Here is a 17,295-nt window from a genome sequence, read left to right as displayed (position 1 = left end):
GTTTACCCCCAGCTTGGAATTTTTCAGTGGAATCTTTCTGAGCACAGGAAAAAGCCCAAGTTCCATGGGACGATACTCAGGCTCTGCACGATCTGGCTCCTGCCTGCCTCATTTCAACCATGGACTCACTGCCCACTGCTCTTTTAGGGCTTACTTCTGGCCTCACTTCCTTCAGGAAGATTTCCCTCATTGTTACCTCCCCTCCCCCATCCCCAGTCAAAAGCCCTGCTTCTGTGTTTTTGTAGTACTATGCACGCGTCCATCATTTGCATGTCCATCATCTCTATATACACAGAAGCAGAGGAATGTTTCAGCGGGCTCTGGAGCCAGATTAGCAACATGAATTTGGCCAAGAAACTCAAGATCTTCACTTCTTCGTCTATACAATGGATTAATAGGCCCTACACCATAAGATTGTGAGAATTATGTACAGTGCTGGCTGGCACTCAGTCAGAGCTCAGTGTGATCTATTTTTATGAATTATCTTTGCATGTCCATCTTCTCACTAGATCATGAGCTGCTTCGGGACAAGTGCCTGGGTGTTATTCAGCACTGTGTTCAAAAGACTTCGCACAGGATCTGCAAACAAAATAGATGCTAGATACATACCTGTAAATGAATTAAATTCCCAAGTGTTGACTTCAATTCAGTGAGAAGACTCAATGCTTGGGCTCTATGTCTCTCATTGTTGATGATCAGTGCATTGCTTATAGTGAAACATTTATTACTAGAGTAATACACAGAATCAAAATGGAAAAGTAAAAGTAAGATAAATACATGCAATTTAGTTGACTTTATACTACTTAAGTGTTTTAATAATGGTAATTATGTAAAACAATCTTCCTACCAGTTTATTCTTTTGACAAAATTATTTTTCACTCATTTAAATGGTCCTTTTTTAAAAATCAAAGATAAAATGTCCTTCTTTCTCAGTAAGTAGAAGCTACTCTGACTCTTTCAGTCACACTCGGGAAATCAAACTATTACTACATGTTCAGCCACAAGAATCCTTGGATAAGTTATGTCTTTCCATCTTTCCATTTCTTCTCACATAGTCTAGACATCATAATGCGACTTGGACCTCGAGCCTCCCTGACAGTGTGGCTCCTAAAATTATAGAGAAAATGGCAGAAAACTCTTTCCCCACATTTTCTGTTACAGTAAATTCTCGCTTAACGTCATGGATAGGTTCTCAGAAACTGCAGCTTTAAGCAAAAGAATGTATAACAAAGCCAATGTTATCACAGGCTAATTGTTATAAACACGGGTTAAGTTCCCACAGCATATTTCTAGTCACAAACACATCACCAAAGTTCTAAATAAAGACCCAAAACTCTTCTAATATTAAACACTGAAACAAATGTGAGCTATATATACATTTAAGAGAGATGAATAAAAACAAGGAAAGTAATTCTTTTCCAACCCACTTATTCCAGTTCGAAGTCTGGGTGGCCACAGTTCAGGGTGCAAGATGGGACCCCACCCTGGACAGGATGGCCTTCCATCGCAGAGCCGCTCCCCCAGCCCCCCAAACTCCCACATGCACGCAGACTGGGGCCATCGAGAAACACCCATGCACCCAACACCATTGGGATGTGGGAGGAAACCAGAGTTCCTGGAGAAAGCCTGCAGACGTGGAGAGAATGTGCGCACTCCACACAGACAGCAGCCCAGGCCGGGAATCACATTTCTTCCCTCCACAGTGTTATTTGAGGACTGGCTGTGCTTCCTGGATACACATCGCACGGTGCCGACGAACCCTCAAAGAGAAGAAATTGCACAACCTGAAGTAGGTCTCACGGTGTCGTCTCCTTTGTCTGTCATCTTTACTGTGCTGCAATACCTGGCATGAGGCCCAGAAAACTGAGATTTACCTCCCTGTCTGTGAAGCTCTCGATTTCCTCCAGGTAGGGACCCTCATCAGTAAGCAAATGTTCCTCGGCTCAATGTAGCTTAAAAGGACCTAGAGCGAAGCCCTCCATCACACAAGCTTTCTCCCCCAGCGTATTTATGTTAATGTGTTCCTTCCTCTCTGCAAGTCTCTCCCAGGAAACTTCTCCCTCCCTACTTGTGTTTTCAGTGGACAGAAATAAACCCTCCTCAGTCTTCACTCCTATAGTGCAGTGTTTGGATTATCTTCAAGTCCGTTAGCTCACAAGATTGATTTGTTTGTTGAATAAATATTTACTGAGCATCTTGCAGGCCCTCTTATATGTCGAGAAGCAATGTAGAACTCTTGCTTTCATGGAATGACCAACCTAGTAGCACCTACAAATGTCCTGTGAGACGACATCAAACAGGTGGCATGCTAGTATGAAAGGAACAAGAAGCCTAAAGAAATAGATGAGCACATGCAGGTTTCCTGTTCTCAAAGCTCTCGTTATATTACATATAAAAACGGGTTCATTTTTCTCATAGACAGGCTGCATGCTATGCTTCTGATATTCCCAGGCACATTGGGCTAGGTGCAGGTGTTGTGGGAATACATTGAACAAATTTTAAGAAATATCGTAAGGGAAATGACTCAATTTGTAGAAATCCATGTCAATGGTAGATCTGGAATGATCTACTTTACTAAGTCAGAGTCCCTACCTGGAGGAAATCGAGAGCTTCACAGACAGGGAGATAAATCTCAGTTTTCTGGGCCTCATGCCAGGTATTGCAGCACAGTCGTCTCACTTTTACTTATTCAATGTATTATTTGATCACCCCCCTGCCCTCGGTGACAGAAAGTCCACTTATTTCCCAAGGCCTCCCCTAAACCCCGCACTTGGGCAGAAACACTAGGAACTCACTTCAAATGACATGATTCCTGCTTCAAAAGGCCAGAAAGAGAAAGCCAGGAAGTATGACCATTCCACTAATGCTGTGGCTTGGGTCTCTGCCACGTGAGGTTACAGGTGGGTCTTGCACATTTGGATGTCAGGAAATTTGTTCTTGGTTGCTATGATACTCTATTGATTCAGCTCCCTTCTTTCCATCAGCCCAGCAGCGTCCTCCCTGAGCTCTGAGGCCGCATCTCTTTGAGATCACACTCCCATGCTCAGCCGTTTGCCCTAATGCTTAGTTAGAACAGTGCCAGGTGGGCCACAGCCGCAGAAGAACCCAGCCCCAGCCTGCTGTCACTCTGGAGCAGGTCTTCCCCAGAAGCCTGGTTTGGGACCCGTGGCATCCTCCCTGCATAGCCCACCTGGGCACATCCCATCAGGAGATCTCCCTGTTGCACATAAAGAGGAAGGCAGATGTTGCTAAGCAACAGACATTAACACTTATTTTGCACACCAGCACCTACATCTACACAAACTTTCACAGGCAAGGATGGCCCGTCTGCCTTAAATTTTCATCACTTGGAGGGTGCAACACCCTCTAAGGGGCTGTTCCTGGAAGTGGCACACCATTCCAAGGCTAACTTTTCAAAAAGAAAGGTCTGCTTCTAGAAGCATGGCTTTTGAGTGAGGCCCAATGATCGTTATCCAGGGCTTGAATGCTCATGGGGGAGTTCATTAGACCCTTTGTGCCTCCCCTTCAGGTCTGGTCATTGTGTGGATCATTAGCATTTTACTAACTGAGGAAAATGTTAGTGTGTTATTCGTGTTGCTTTTTAGAGAGCGCGGTGTCGAACAAATACAAACCACTGTTGACAATGACGTTCGAGACTCTGGAGACGGGGCACCTATTTTAAGACTCAGCTTTGCTCCTTTCTTCTTCAAACACCTCGTCATCCTCCTACTTTCAGTGACATGGCAGAACCAAGTGCAAAATCTTTAGCCAGGCATTCGAAGTGGTCCGTGACCCAGGCCTTACCCACCTGATCATCGTAACTTACCTCTGTTTTCCTAACCAAATTCTGGGCCTCGGTTATACTTGTTTCCTCGCTGTTTCATGAGCTCACATTGTGCATTTTTTTGAAGCAAACTTTAATTTGGAATTATTTTAGATTTGCAGAAAATCTGCAGAGGTGGTGCAGAGAGCTCCTATGTACTCCCCTAGTTTCTTCTGAGGTTTACCTCTTTTATTATCATGGTTCCTTCGTCAAAATAAAACATCAACATATTACTGTTAACTAAACACTAGTTTTCCTACTAATGTTCTCTGGCTGTTCCTGGGTATAATCCAGGACACCGTACACTTTTACTTATTTATTTTTTCGTCTGTAGAAGGCCCTTTTTCCTCCCTAGGATTTCCTTTCTTCTCCTGACCTATTTAAGTTCTACCTATTCTTTAATTCATTCACATCTTATTTCTGCAACATCTTTCCTAATTGGTTCTGTCCTCAGTGACTTCCCTCCCTTTCAAATTCCAGAAACACTTTGGTCCAGATCACATATTCAGAACTTGGCCCTACGCTGACCTGCATTGTTATGTATCCTTTTATATTTTGTTCGCTAATTAACATGTAAGGAAAAGAAAATATCTCATTCATTTTCTGGCACATCTGCAGGCCTTGTGCTCTCAGTGACCATTAATTGGTAACGAACTGATTTATGTTATGTTATTTAACCATTAGCATACATAATTGGGAATAGTCCGTATACAGTAATTGGGAGTAGGCTGTAAATAGTAATTGGCAGTAGGCTGTAAATAGTAAATAGTAATCCGAGGTTACTACATTTATATTTTATAATATAAATAATATAATAGATGTAAATGTAACTTGATGAGTGATAATAAGAACTGATATTTATTGAGTACTGACAGACCGTATGTCAGGCACCCTGGTAAGTGTTCATCATTCTCAGGAAACTTTATGTGGCAAATACTCTAGTTAATCCCATTTACAGTTAAGTAATTTGCCCACAACTACATAGCGTGAAAGTGGTGGAGCCAGGATTCGTACCCGGGCGTTACGATTCCAGAGCACACACTCCTAATCGCTTCTCTGTAAAAAAGCTTCGTGTCCCAACAATGATTTCTGATGAGTGCTTTACACTTAGCATCTCCTTTTCCTCAGTATCTAGTCTTTCCTTAACTTCTAAACCCGGACGTCTGCAGGAGCCCACTGACACTATTCTCAAAAGTTTCAAATTACATTTTTTCTTATCCATTCCAATGCATTTATAACTTGCCCCATGATGTTTTTAGTCTGTGCACTGGGTTGGAACTTAGAAGCTATTCTGAGTTGCGGCCCATCTGCACTTCCCGAGGGCAGGGGCTTCGTATCCTCACGTCCAGTACTAAACTTTGAACACACAGAATGCAACACCAACTGCATTTCCTCTTCGTGACAATATTTTGAAAGTCTTAATTTTTTTTTTTTAATTGTAAAAGATGTTTATGCACATTAAGAAATTCTAAAGTATAAATATATAGAGTAGGTAGTGAGAAACACCTTCTTTCCTTCCTAGTCCTCAGGGATAGATTGTTTAAAATTGTGGCCTTGACACAGATTGTTAAAACCGATGAATATTTTTAATTATAAAACAATGCAGACTCGTAATTAAAAAATTGAAAACTTTCCAAGTACATAGAAGCAGATACAAAAATAAAATCTTCCTAAGTTCTACTTTTCAGAGGAAATTGCTCTGAAAAAAAAAAAAAAAGTTTACTATTGTAAAACCTCCAGAAGGCTTCACACATGTAAGTCTTTTGTGTTCTGTTTTTGTTTTCGGCAGGAATGGAATCCTGGCACACGCTGTGACCTGTCTCACCCAGCCCAGGTGTTCCCTGACCTCTGCTGTCTCTGACGGTTACCCATACTTTTTTCCCACGTTCTAGCCACTCTCTTTTCCAACCCTTTTCCTCTTTTCCAGTCTTCCTTTTTCTGACTCCTAGCAGTGAGTTTATCCAGGATGTCTGTTCTTTTTCGGAATACCTTCATCCTCAGAAAGTTTATCCGTTCTCTGGGCAGGATACCGCCTCCTCTCTCTCTGATTTCTTGCTGCCAGAATTCTTTCTGGACCTTCTCAACCCACAGTCATTGCTCAGCCTCTTGTGACCTGACTCACATCCACTACCCCAATGAAATTACATTTGAAGGTTTCTGAGACATCTCTTAATCACAGAAATTCCCTCAGCTTCTGGGTGCCGTTTTCTCTCCTTTCTTTTAGAAGCACTGAAAAATCCCAATTCTCCCTTGTCTTAGGATCGGAGCCTCCCCTCCTCGACCACCGCTCCTCTGGGCCTTTTGTTCCCAATCGGTATCTCTCCGGTAGGCATCTCCCTGGGGAACGTTTTCACCTCCCACAATCTCAAACACCACTCAGCTCCACATGCCCAGAAGAACTAACGCCTCTCAAGCTCCAAGTCCACACCTCCAACTCTCCTGCTGGTTAGAGGCTCATTTACTTCCAGATTAACATGTCAGAGCTTAAAGTCACACCACCTAAAAGCCTGTCCTCTTCCTGACTTTATTTCCGTTAACAGTATCAGCACTGTCTTGGCCAGCTAGGGAACACGCTGCTCGTTTTCTTCTCCGATGCCCCTTGAGTCTCATCAGTTGTCTCTCTCATCAGTTCTACTGCATTATCCTTTTGCCTGCTTGTCCCATCTGGTCCCACCTTCTCACAGCTTTCTGATGGTTTTATCTTCATACAACCCCGCCCCCCTTATCTGGCTACCCACAAACTGCCGGATAAGTCTTCCGGATAGCCTGACCTTAATCTTGCACTTCCCTGCTCAAAACTCCTCAGTGACGAGACGCAGCCTGTGAGTGAAAGACAAACGATTCTTCGACATAGTTTTGGAAATCCTCCGTAACTGCGATTCGCAAACATTTTTATTTCCTTTTACATTCGTAAAAATCATGGGCCCCAAACAGCTTTCATTTATATGGGCTGTATCTATCACGATTTACTATATTAGACTGGCTAAAATTTTTAAACATTTACTTATATATTTTAAAATAACAATAACAAACTTATTATATATTATCGTAAATAACACATTCTATGAAAAAAATAACTTTTGTAAAAGAAAAAAATGAGCGAGGTGAGTGGCATTATTTCACATTCTTGTAAATCAAATATCTGACTTAACAGAAGACAGCTGTACTCTCCTACCTGCCTCTGCATTCAATCTGTTGTGATATTGCACGCAGGTCATGTAGCCTCTGAAAAATTCCACTGTGTACTTAGAGAAGGAGCGTGAAAAGGCAAAAAATGTCTCAGTATGGCTGGGAAAATGGCTTTGACCTCACAGATTCTTTGAAAGGGTCCCCCGTCCCCAGACCGCGCACTGAGAACCATCGCTATAACATTCTCTCACTGCTCCTCGATCAAACCTTATACTCCAATTAAACCAGACTATTCTTTATCCCCCAAATATAATCACATTTTCACAGCTCATCTCCGAAATAAGTATTTTGGTAAACGATTTTGTTTATCAGGAGCGCCCTACGGTTTGCCAGGGTACAGGGATTTAGTTTAACAAAAAAGATGAGATTTGCTTTTCCTCTGATTTACTGGAAAGCAGTCCAGATTGGAGATCAAGGTTCCTGCCATAATGAACATTTTATGTTACCATGTGCCACTTCCAAGTTTTTGTACATATATCTCACTATTTCTCTCAGTTAAATACAAACTGCTGTCTTTTTTGAGTGCATAAAAAAGTCAGGTTCTCTGTGTTTACAGTTTCTATTGGCTGTCTTGAAGGGCTTCAAGAACCCACTGGAACGTTTGTTGAATTTCCTTTTTAAAAAATTGAGATATAATCGACATAGTTTCAGATATACAACAATGATTCAATATTTATAATGTATTGCAAAATGATCACTCCAAGCCTAGTTATCCATCTCCACACATAAGTTACAATTTTTGTTTCCTGTGATGAGAAGCTTTAAGATTTACTCTCTTAGCAATTTTCAAATAGACAATACAGTAGTGTCAAACTGTCAACACGCTGTGCATTACATTCCCAGGACTTATTTATCTTTTAACTGGACATTTGTACCTTTTGACCCCCTTGATCTATTTCTCCAACCTCTTACACCCCCACCTCTGGTAACTACCAATCTCTTCTCTGTATCTCTGAGTTGGTTGTTTCGGTTTTGTTTTTTTAGATTTCATAGAAAAGTGAGATCATAACATATATGTCTTTCTCTGTCTGATTTATTTCACTTTTTTAGTGCCCTCAAGGTTTATCCATGTTGTCACAAGTGGCAAAATTTCCTTCTTTTTTGTGGCTCAATAATATTCTATTACATATACATACATACATATATATATATATATATATATATACATATATATATAATCACATTTTAAAAAACCTATTAACCATTGATAGACAGTGAGTTTCTTAAATTGCGGGTAGTTTTAATTAAATTGGGAATAAATTTCAATACATTTCATGAAACCTGGAACAATTTCAGCCATTATTTCTTCAGATCTTTTTGATGTTTCCCTCCTCTCTCCTGCTCCTCTCCTGCAGGAACTCCAATGATCACATACCCATGACGCTCTTTTATTTTCCTTCCTTTTTTTCTCTGTTTTATTTTAGATAGTTTCTATTGCTATCTTCAAATTTACTAATCTTCTCTTAAGACAGTGTCTACTCTCCGTTAATCACATCCAATGTCTTTTTCATCTCAAATAGTGTATTTTTCATCTCTAGCAGTTATATTTGGGTCCTTTTTTCTTTACCTCTTTCAACTCTCTTAATATGTTCATGTTCTCCTCTACTTTCTAAAGTGTACACAATGTATTTATGATAGCTGTTTCAATAGCTTTATCCGCTAATTCTGTAATTTATTTCATTGGGTCTGTTTTCATTGATTGAGTTTTCTCCTCATAATAGATCGTCTTGTTCTTCTTTGCATGCCAAGAAATGTCTATTGGATATCAGACACCGTGACTTTCACATTGTGCATGCCGGATATATCTCTATTCCTTTAATTATTCTTGAACTTTGATCTGGGGTGCAGTTAAGCTACTTGGAAACAGTTTGATCATTTTGAAGCTTGCTTTTAAACTTGTTTAGGTGGGATTAGAACAGCCCTTGATCTAGACTTAATTTGGCCCCATCCATTAGGAATACCTTCCTGAGTGAGTACTCAGAGTGTGGTACCTGCTTTTTCCATTCTGGCTGCATTAGCCCTGTGTGATCTCTGGGGATTGTTCTAACTTTTCCTTTCTGATGAGTCTTTCCCTGGCTCTCAGTGTGAGCTGATCAATCTTCAGAATCAGCTGAAGATTCGAGGAGACACCTCTGCCAATCTCCGGAGTTCTCTTTATGCCGGCCTCTTCTCTCTTCGCAGCAACATTTCTGGTTCTCTGCCCTACAATTCCAGCTGCCTCCGCTTCCCTGAATTCTTGACTCTTGTCTCCTTAACTCCGGGAGCTACCAGGCTCTGTTCAGGTTCTTTCTCTCTGCTCTGCAGCCTGGAAACTTTCTTTAAGCACTAAATTGGGGTAATTCCAATTTAGTGCTTAAAGAAACTTACTAACTTACTTGGTTAGTTTCCATTCTCTCAGGGATTGCTGACCCAGGCTGCCTGATGTCCAATGTCTGAAAACTGTTGCTTCATAGCCATGTTCACTTTCGGGAAGTTTTAATGTTTTGTCTTTCAGATTTAAGTTCTCAATCAATCTGGAATAGACTTTTCCTTTTAATGGTACACAGTGGGTGTTATGGATTGGATAGTGTCCCTTCCAGAGTCACATGTTGAAGGCCTAAGTCTCCAGTGTGACTGTATTTGGACGTGGAGAGCCTTTAAAGATGTAATGAGGGTTGAATGAGGTCATAAGCGTGGGGCCCTAATCCAATAGGACTGGTGTCCTTACAGGATGAACAGACACCAGAGCACACACGCGCAGAGGAAAGACCCTACGAGGACACAGGGAGAAGGTGCCACGTGCAAGCCAAGGAGGGAGATCTCAACAGAAACCAACCCTGATGACACTTTGATCACTTCCAGCCTCCAGAATTGTGAGGAAAATGAGCTTCTATTGCTTAAGCTTTTCAGTCTGTGGTACTTTTTATGGCAACCCTGGTAGACAAATATAGGGATCAAACTTCACATATAGATCAACAGTTATCCTAACTTGTTTGTCGACGATCTCATCTTTTCCCCACAGAACAAGCTCTGCCATATATCAAATGTCCTGTTTCTGAGCTCTCTATTCTGTTCCATTGGTCAATTTGTCTCTTCTTGCACCAAGACAATACCATCTTAATTATTAGAGTTTTATCATGTTTTACTATCTGGTGGCAAGTACATTTATCTTATTCCTCTTCATTAGAAGTATCGGTGATTCCCAGCACATTGTTCTTCTGCATGCATTTTAGAAGCAGTTTGTCAAGTCCCACTAAAAGCAATGTAGGGATTTTAATTTTGCTGCACTGGAATTATAGGTCAACTTGGGGAGTATTGATATATTTAGAATATTGAGTCTTCCTGTTCATGGAAATGGGATCTTTCTTATTTATTTAGCTCTTCTTTACTGTCTTTCAATAACATTCTATAGTTTATCCGTAACAGTCTTGCATATTTCTTGTGACATTTGTTAAGTCCCCTTTTAATTGTTGTTGCCATTGTAAATGGGTAGAGCCCATTTACTCTTTGTGGCTGATATATATAAATATAGTTGATTTTCGCATATTGATCTTTTGACCACACTCCTTGCCAAACTCATAATTTAAAATATCTGTTTATAGATTCTTTTGAATTTTCTATATATGTATATCACCTATGAAAAATTACTGTTTTTGTCCTTCTTTTCCATTCCTTGTATCTCTTATTTATTTCTCTTGACTGACTTGTCACATTGACTTAGACTATCTAGTGCAATGTCAAATAGCAGGTGGAAATCTTTGTGTTACTCCTGATTTCAAATGGAATATTTTCAATGTTCTCCATCTAAAATGATAGTTTATATCAGTTTTTGTTAGTTATTCTTAATTAAGGTGAGAAAATTCTCTTCTATTTTTAATTTAATAGGGATTTTTTAGTAAAAAAAATGAGTGATACATTTTACTATTTTTATTTTACATCTGTCGAAATGATTACATGGTTTTTCTCCTTCAATATATTTAGAGGCAACTGACATGTACAGATTTTTCTAATATTAAACCACTTTCGCATTCTTGGGATAAACACACAACTTACTTATGATATGTTTTGTTTTTCTTTACATGCAAGATTCAGTTTGCTAATATTTTACTTAAAATTTTTGCATCATGGTCCTAAATTAGATTGATCTGTAATTTTTTTCTTATACTATTCTTCTCTAATTTTATAAGCGGTTAAAATGCCTCAGAGAATGCATTCGTGAGTTTTTCCTCTTTTTACATTTCCCCATAAGTTTATATAAGACTAGAATTATTCATTTCATAAAGTCTGGTAAAATTTGCCTATTTCATATATCTAATAGATATGTATTTATTCTGAGTCAGTTTGGGGACATATTTTTCTAGGATTTTGTATATTTTGTTTTTATTTCAAATCGATGTTGACATAGCTTATTCATAGTACTCTTAATATTATAACCATGGGTAGAACACAAATGTTAGGCCTCTCTTTTCACTCTTAGGGCTAAGCACTTGGTCTGTCTCTACGTCTTTGTTTCTCTCTCTTCCTTGATCAATTTTATTAGAGATTGATCTTTTAATAAATATTTTTAAAGAACCAAATTTGGTTCTATTGATTTCTTCTTTTGTAATTATTTTCTCATTTGTTAATTTCTGTTTCTATCTTTATTACTTCGTTCCTATAGGCTCATACTGCTTTTATTCTAACTAATTAGTTAGACATTTAACAGAATTTTCAATCTCTATTCTTTTATACAACACTCCCTTAAAGTGCCATTTTCACTTCATTCCACAAGTTTTAATGTGTTTAAGTTACATTCATTTCTATTTTGATTTTTAAAACATGATTTGTAGTCTATTCCTAAGTGTATGTGGATTTTATTTATCTTTTCATTATCAATATCATATTACAAATTTGTAGGATCGTTGTCTACTTTGGAAAAACCCACTTCAGTTTCTTTAATATATGGACTATAATACATGGGCTACAAGATTTCAGGGTATTTTAAGTTTTATGCAGGACAAATTTAATATATTGTTTGAACTGATGACATTCAGTAAGAAGTTTGTCATGGAAGAGTGATGTGCTTGTTTAGTAGCGCATTTTAAATTTTATATTATCATGGATTATATCAGAATTCTGTAAAATCAAAAAAAAATTTATATTTTTCCCTATGTATTTATATACATATATTTTTCATTAATTGTATTACCAAATATTCAAAAAACCTACTCCTTATTTCTGTTTGCAATGGATCTATTTTTCTTATGATTTTTGGTATGACCTAAAAAAATTTTTTAAATTTGCTTTATGTCAAAAATAATACCTGTTGATTTCATCAATCATCATTATCACTTTCACATTCTAATAGCTTTAACTGCATTTTCCTTCTATTTTTGAAAATAAAAATTTATAGGTGATAAAAGAAAATATCCTTCATAAATGTCCAAATCTGGCATTTTTAATGTTTCAAACATCTGTACTACAGTTAAAATGGCATAATTAGCTATATCGATTTTTTTTTAATAAACATTTTTCAAAAAGGAAAATGGAATTGGATTTGGGTTTCTCTTCCAATTCTTTGAAAGTTTGGTTATCCCTAAAATGCAAGCCTTGAACTGCCTTATAAGGGACAGAAAATTTGGATATATTTAGTTCCTTTCCAGAAAAATCCAAGTTAGCATATACATTCATTTCTAGGGCTCTAGACTTTAGAGCTATGTTTCTCACACTTTTCTGAGCAAAATAGTTAATGATAATGCCTGTTAAATTCGGTCCCGGAAACCTAGCATTTCTTCTGAAACTCTTCATGGAGGAAAGCAGAAATCTCATAAGGCCGTGACTGATCCTCAGCATCCGATCTCTGGAACATGCGCAGCCCACACTCATGCTAGTAACCCCCCTTCATTCTCACACACCATTCCCTTGCCTCTTCTGTCCTCACAGGCAGCCGTTTTAATGTTTGTGGTGTGTTACCTTCTTGCTTGTATGTATCTTTGCATTATAAGTATTGTTGTCTTGTAGGTACATGTTTTTTTAAATTCGCGTCAATGTTATTGTGCTATAGATTCTCTGCTACTTCTTCCATGAAGCACTATGTATTTTAGGTCCATCCATGCCACTCTGTGTACGTTTAAGTTGTCATTCTCACCATATTTCTTGGTGGGCATTCACTCCCCAGCAATGGACCTTCGGATTACCCCCAACACCCCACTACACTGCAGCAACAAGCAACCTAATTCTCTTTTAGGAGACTAAATTATCATTCTTATTTGGCGAGATTGTTATTTATTTAGTGAAATCTGAGTAGAGTAAACAAGTATAATCATGAGCTGCATAATAGCATTTTGGTCAACGATGGACTGCCTTTAGGATGGTGGTCCCATAAGGTTATAATAGAGCAGAACCATTCCTATCACCTAGCGACGTCATAGCCATCCTAATGTGGTAGCACGACGTATTATTTACATGCTGGTTGTGACTCTGGTGCAGCTGCCAGTCATATAAAAGTATAGCACATAAATTATGTACAGTGCATAGTACTTGGTAATGCTAATGAAAGACCATGCTACAGGTTCATGTATTTACTATCCCGTACTTTTATCGTTATGTTAGAGTTTACTCTTTCTACTTAAAAAAACTTTTGCTGTGAAACAGTGCGCCCTGTTACACTGACAGCAGCTTCACACATCTCATGTTTACTGGGACTCGTGATTGCATTATTTCCTGCTGTACTTGATTTTATCTTGCGGCATTTTATAAATTTAGCGTAGGCTAAGTGTACAGTGTTTCTAAGTCTACAGTTACGTAACGGCCTAGGCCTTTGCGTTCACTCACTGTGCACTCACTGACTCACCTAGAATAACTTCCAGTCCTGAAAGCTCTCTTCATGGTAAATGTCCTATAGAGATGTACCATTTTTTAATCTTTTATACCATATTTTTACTGTATCTTTTCTGTTTAGATTTATTTAGATACATGAATACCATTGTGTTACAATTACCTATAGTATATAGTAGAATAACATGCTGTACAGGTTGGTAGCCTAGAAGCTCCCATACAGCATAGGTATATAGTAAACTATACCATTCAGCTAGTTTAAGTACACTCTACGATGTTCACACAGTGATGAAATTGCATAACAAAGGATGTGTCAGAATGTATCTTCTTTGCATGCCAGTGAAAAAGGGGCAAATCTCAGGCTTTCAAAATAGCTATTGGACACCAGTTCTGAAGGAGGCATAGAAATCCAATTATTTTCTAACCAAAAATGTTAATATTTCAAAACAAAGTTTATTTTCGAGCTACGACCCTAGTAAAATCGGTAGGCCTAACAAATCCTAGGTAATATATAAGAAGCCTTGTAAAAAGGCCGAAGGTTCTTAGCATTAAGCTTCCATTTATTTGGAGTCAGTTAGAACTCCCTGGTTACATCCTTGAGAAAACTCTGTCTCAAAAGAAAGTTTTGCAAATAATAGCGATCTCCCCAAAGCACCTCGAGGACAGCCCAGCCTGAATATCAATCAGGCCCAGTCTGGAGTCATCAAATGCACTTAAGCAGAAGCCAGTTGTCATTTACGATTGCGCAGGTATTTTTAAAAGCTGAGCACAGCAGAGGCTCCCCCATCAATTCTGTCTGGCCTCAGTTTGCTGCCTGGAGCTATACTGCAGAACCTCTGATGTATTGCGGGAGAGGTCACTGGAGAATTGTATATTTGCTCGAAGATACTCTGACCCTCTTGTCTTAGCTCATAAGTCACTGCACTGAAATGCTCCAATTGGTAAAAGCTGCTCCAGCTGCCCAGGGCTTCTCATGACAGGCCCTTCAGATCTTCTGCCATTATATCTAACAGTATGTGGAAAACACAGAGATACCTATATTTCTTGAAATAATAAGCATAGCACCGGGCCTGGGGAGTCTGAAGGAAATCTAAGAGGTTCACAAGAAGTCATGGCAACGACTTAAGACAGCCGAGTTTCATCCACGTCGATGAGACCGCCTTTTTATGTGGCTTAAAGAATTAGAACTGCTTGTTATTAGAAAATACAAAGAGGGTGATTAATGAGGATAAACTGCAAGTTCCTCACATAGGTTATGCTGCTGGGGCGCAAGTAGTATCCCCTCTGCCCAGTCCAGTGCTATAGAAGGGGGACCCCTTTCTAAATGGTCAGTCAAAAAGGAACATATTTTCGTAAACCTGGCCAAGAAGCATTTGGATGGAATTTCTATCTCTTCTGTTAAAAGGCACTTTTACCAGCAGCCCTCCGTGTCTGTGTGTGGGGGCGGGGTGGGGGTGGCATTGTGTCATCCATATTTTAACCCTCAGTGATAGACGCAGTGAATGACATGGTGATAGGCAATAAAACACAAGTTTGTTGAACTGGATGTTTGTCAGACTGGGATTCGTGCCTTTCACATCCTGGTGTCTGCCTCCAAGAGTATGCTCGGTAAATAAAGCCGATAAATCCATCTTACCTGCCTCCCCAACTAGATGGGTAATTGGCTTTTCGAGAATGTGAATCATGTGTCCACTTCCTATATGGTCTCCAAAACAGCATGTATGGCATTATACCCAAAGAGGTATTCAATAAACATTGGCAAATGGCTCATCCAGATTAGGGGGTTTGTTTGAAAACCCATATCATAAGTCTATGCCATTTGAGTACCACATTTGAGAGCTGATTTACAGAGACTCTCCACTTTAATGTAACTTTTGACATAGAATTTTGAAATCCCTAAAGGCAAATTTTAAATTATACAAGTGTTTAAAAGAGACTACCCTGAAGGTAAACAGGTGTTTCTTAACTCAGGTGAGTCAAGCCTGGCAATGGGGACAAAATAGTTTCTGGATTCCTTAAAGAGACAGTATTTACAGGCAAAGAGAGAGAATCCTTCCTGTCTTTCCTTATTTCCCAGAGCTTGGCTAACACATAGACATATTGTGTTTATAGGCAAATTATATGGTCCAATTCGTTTCCAATTCCATCTAAACTTCCTCAGAAAGAATGAAATCAAGCGCTCACAAATGGAAACTGAAATAACTTGCTGACCCTACTGACCCCACCCCTCATTTCCAAGAGAAATTATTCATAAAAAAGAAAAAAATGTTCCATAAGGTTAATACTGGCTCTCGCTGAATGGTGAATTACTTACGTTCTCTTTTTTTTTTTTTTTTATACTGGTCTAAAATTTGCACAATTTTTATAAATGATACATTTTACAGCAAGATAATGCTGTATATAACACAGCACCCGCCTTTCCTTCGGCAAATGGGTGGGCACAGAATCCAGTCCGGGCTGACCAAGTTCTTGATTTTTAGTAATTCAGGCTTTCTGCAGATGTCGTAGATGGGCTTTCAGCGGATATCAGCGAAGATATTTCCATGCAGCTACATTTTCACGTCCTTCCAGCTGTGGGACTCTAGAGATAAGAGTCCTTCTTTTCTAACTCCAAATTAAAAATCCTTGGGAAGGACGCTTCCACTCCTAAGTATTTGTCCAAGAGAAATGAAAACATATGTCTATTCTGAAATGAGTCGACATTCCGAAATGAAAACATTCCGTCCACTTGTTCATAGAAGCTTCATTTGTAATAGCCAAAAACTGAAAAGACCATGATGTACACCAAAAGGGGAATGGATAAACAAAGTATGGCATAGTCATGCGATGGAGCACTACTCCACAAAAAGGAATAAATTACTGATACATGCAACAACATGAATAAACATTCATTCCTCTCCCCCTCCAAAGGAATATATACAGTATACATAATCAATATGCATAAAATTCCAAAAGATGCAAACTGATTTATAGTGACAGAAAGCAGATCAGTGTGTGCTTGGGGAGAGGAAGTGTGCAGGGAGGGGCGGAGGGAGGCACTAGAAAAGAAGTAGGAAGGAACTTTCGATGATGATGGACGTGTTCCTTAATCTCGACTGTGTTAATGCCTCCACAGGTGTTTCCATATGTCAAAAGTGGTCAAACTTTACGTTTGAAATAGATGCAGTTCATTGTATGCCAATTATATTTCAAGAAAGCTGTTTTTAAAAAATACGAGGCAATAAAAATTGCCTATTTTGTATACTATTTTAGAAGTTATAGTTATTCACTGACATAGCAAGAGAAATGTGCTCTATGTCAGTTTTATTCACCTGTCCTGTAGCAAGGAGCTCTGGAGGGATTGCTCGAATATGGAGTTATATGTAGTTACCTATGCTAATATGATTATGGTGACTTAATCTCGTTTCGCTTAATAAGCTGAGTACATTTCATCCTGCGCAATTTTCCTTTTCTTCCACCAAAATTTTTGGACAAGAAACAAAACTAAA

The sequence above is a fragment of the Rousettus aegyptiacus genome, unplaced genomic scaffold (genome assembly GCF_014176215.1).
Source record: "Rousettus aegyptiacus isolate mRouAeg1 unplaced genomic scaffold, mRouAeg1.p scaffold_m13_p_16, whole genome shotgun sequence".
Classification (NCBI taxonomy): Eukaryota; Metazoa; Chordata; class Mammalia; order Chiroptera; family Pteropodidae; genus Rousettus; species Rousettus aegyptiacus.
Note: the sequence above shows the minus strand (reverse complement) of the source record.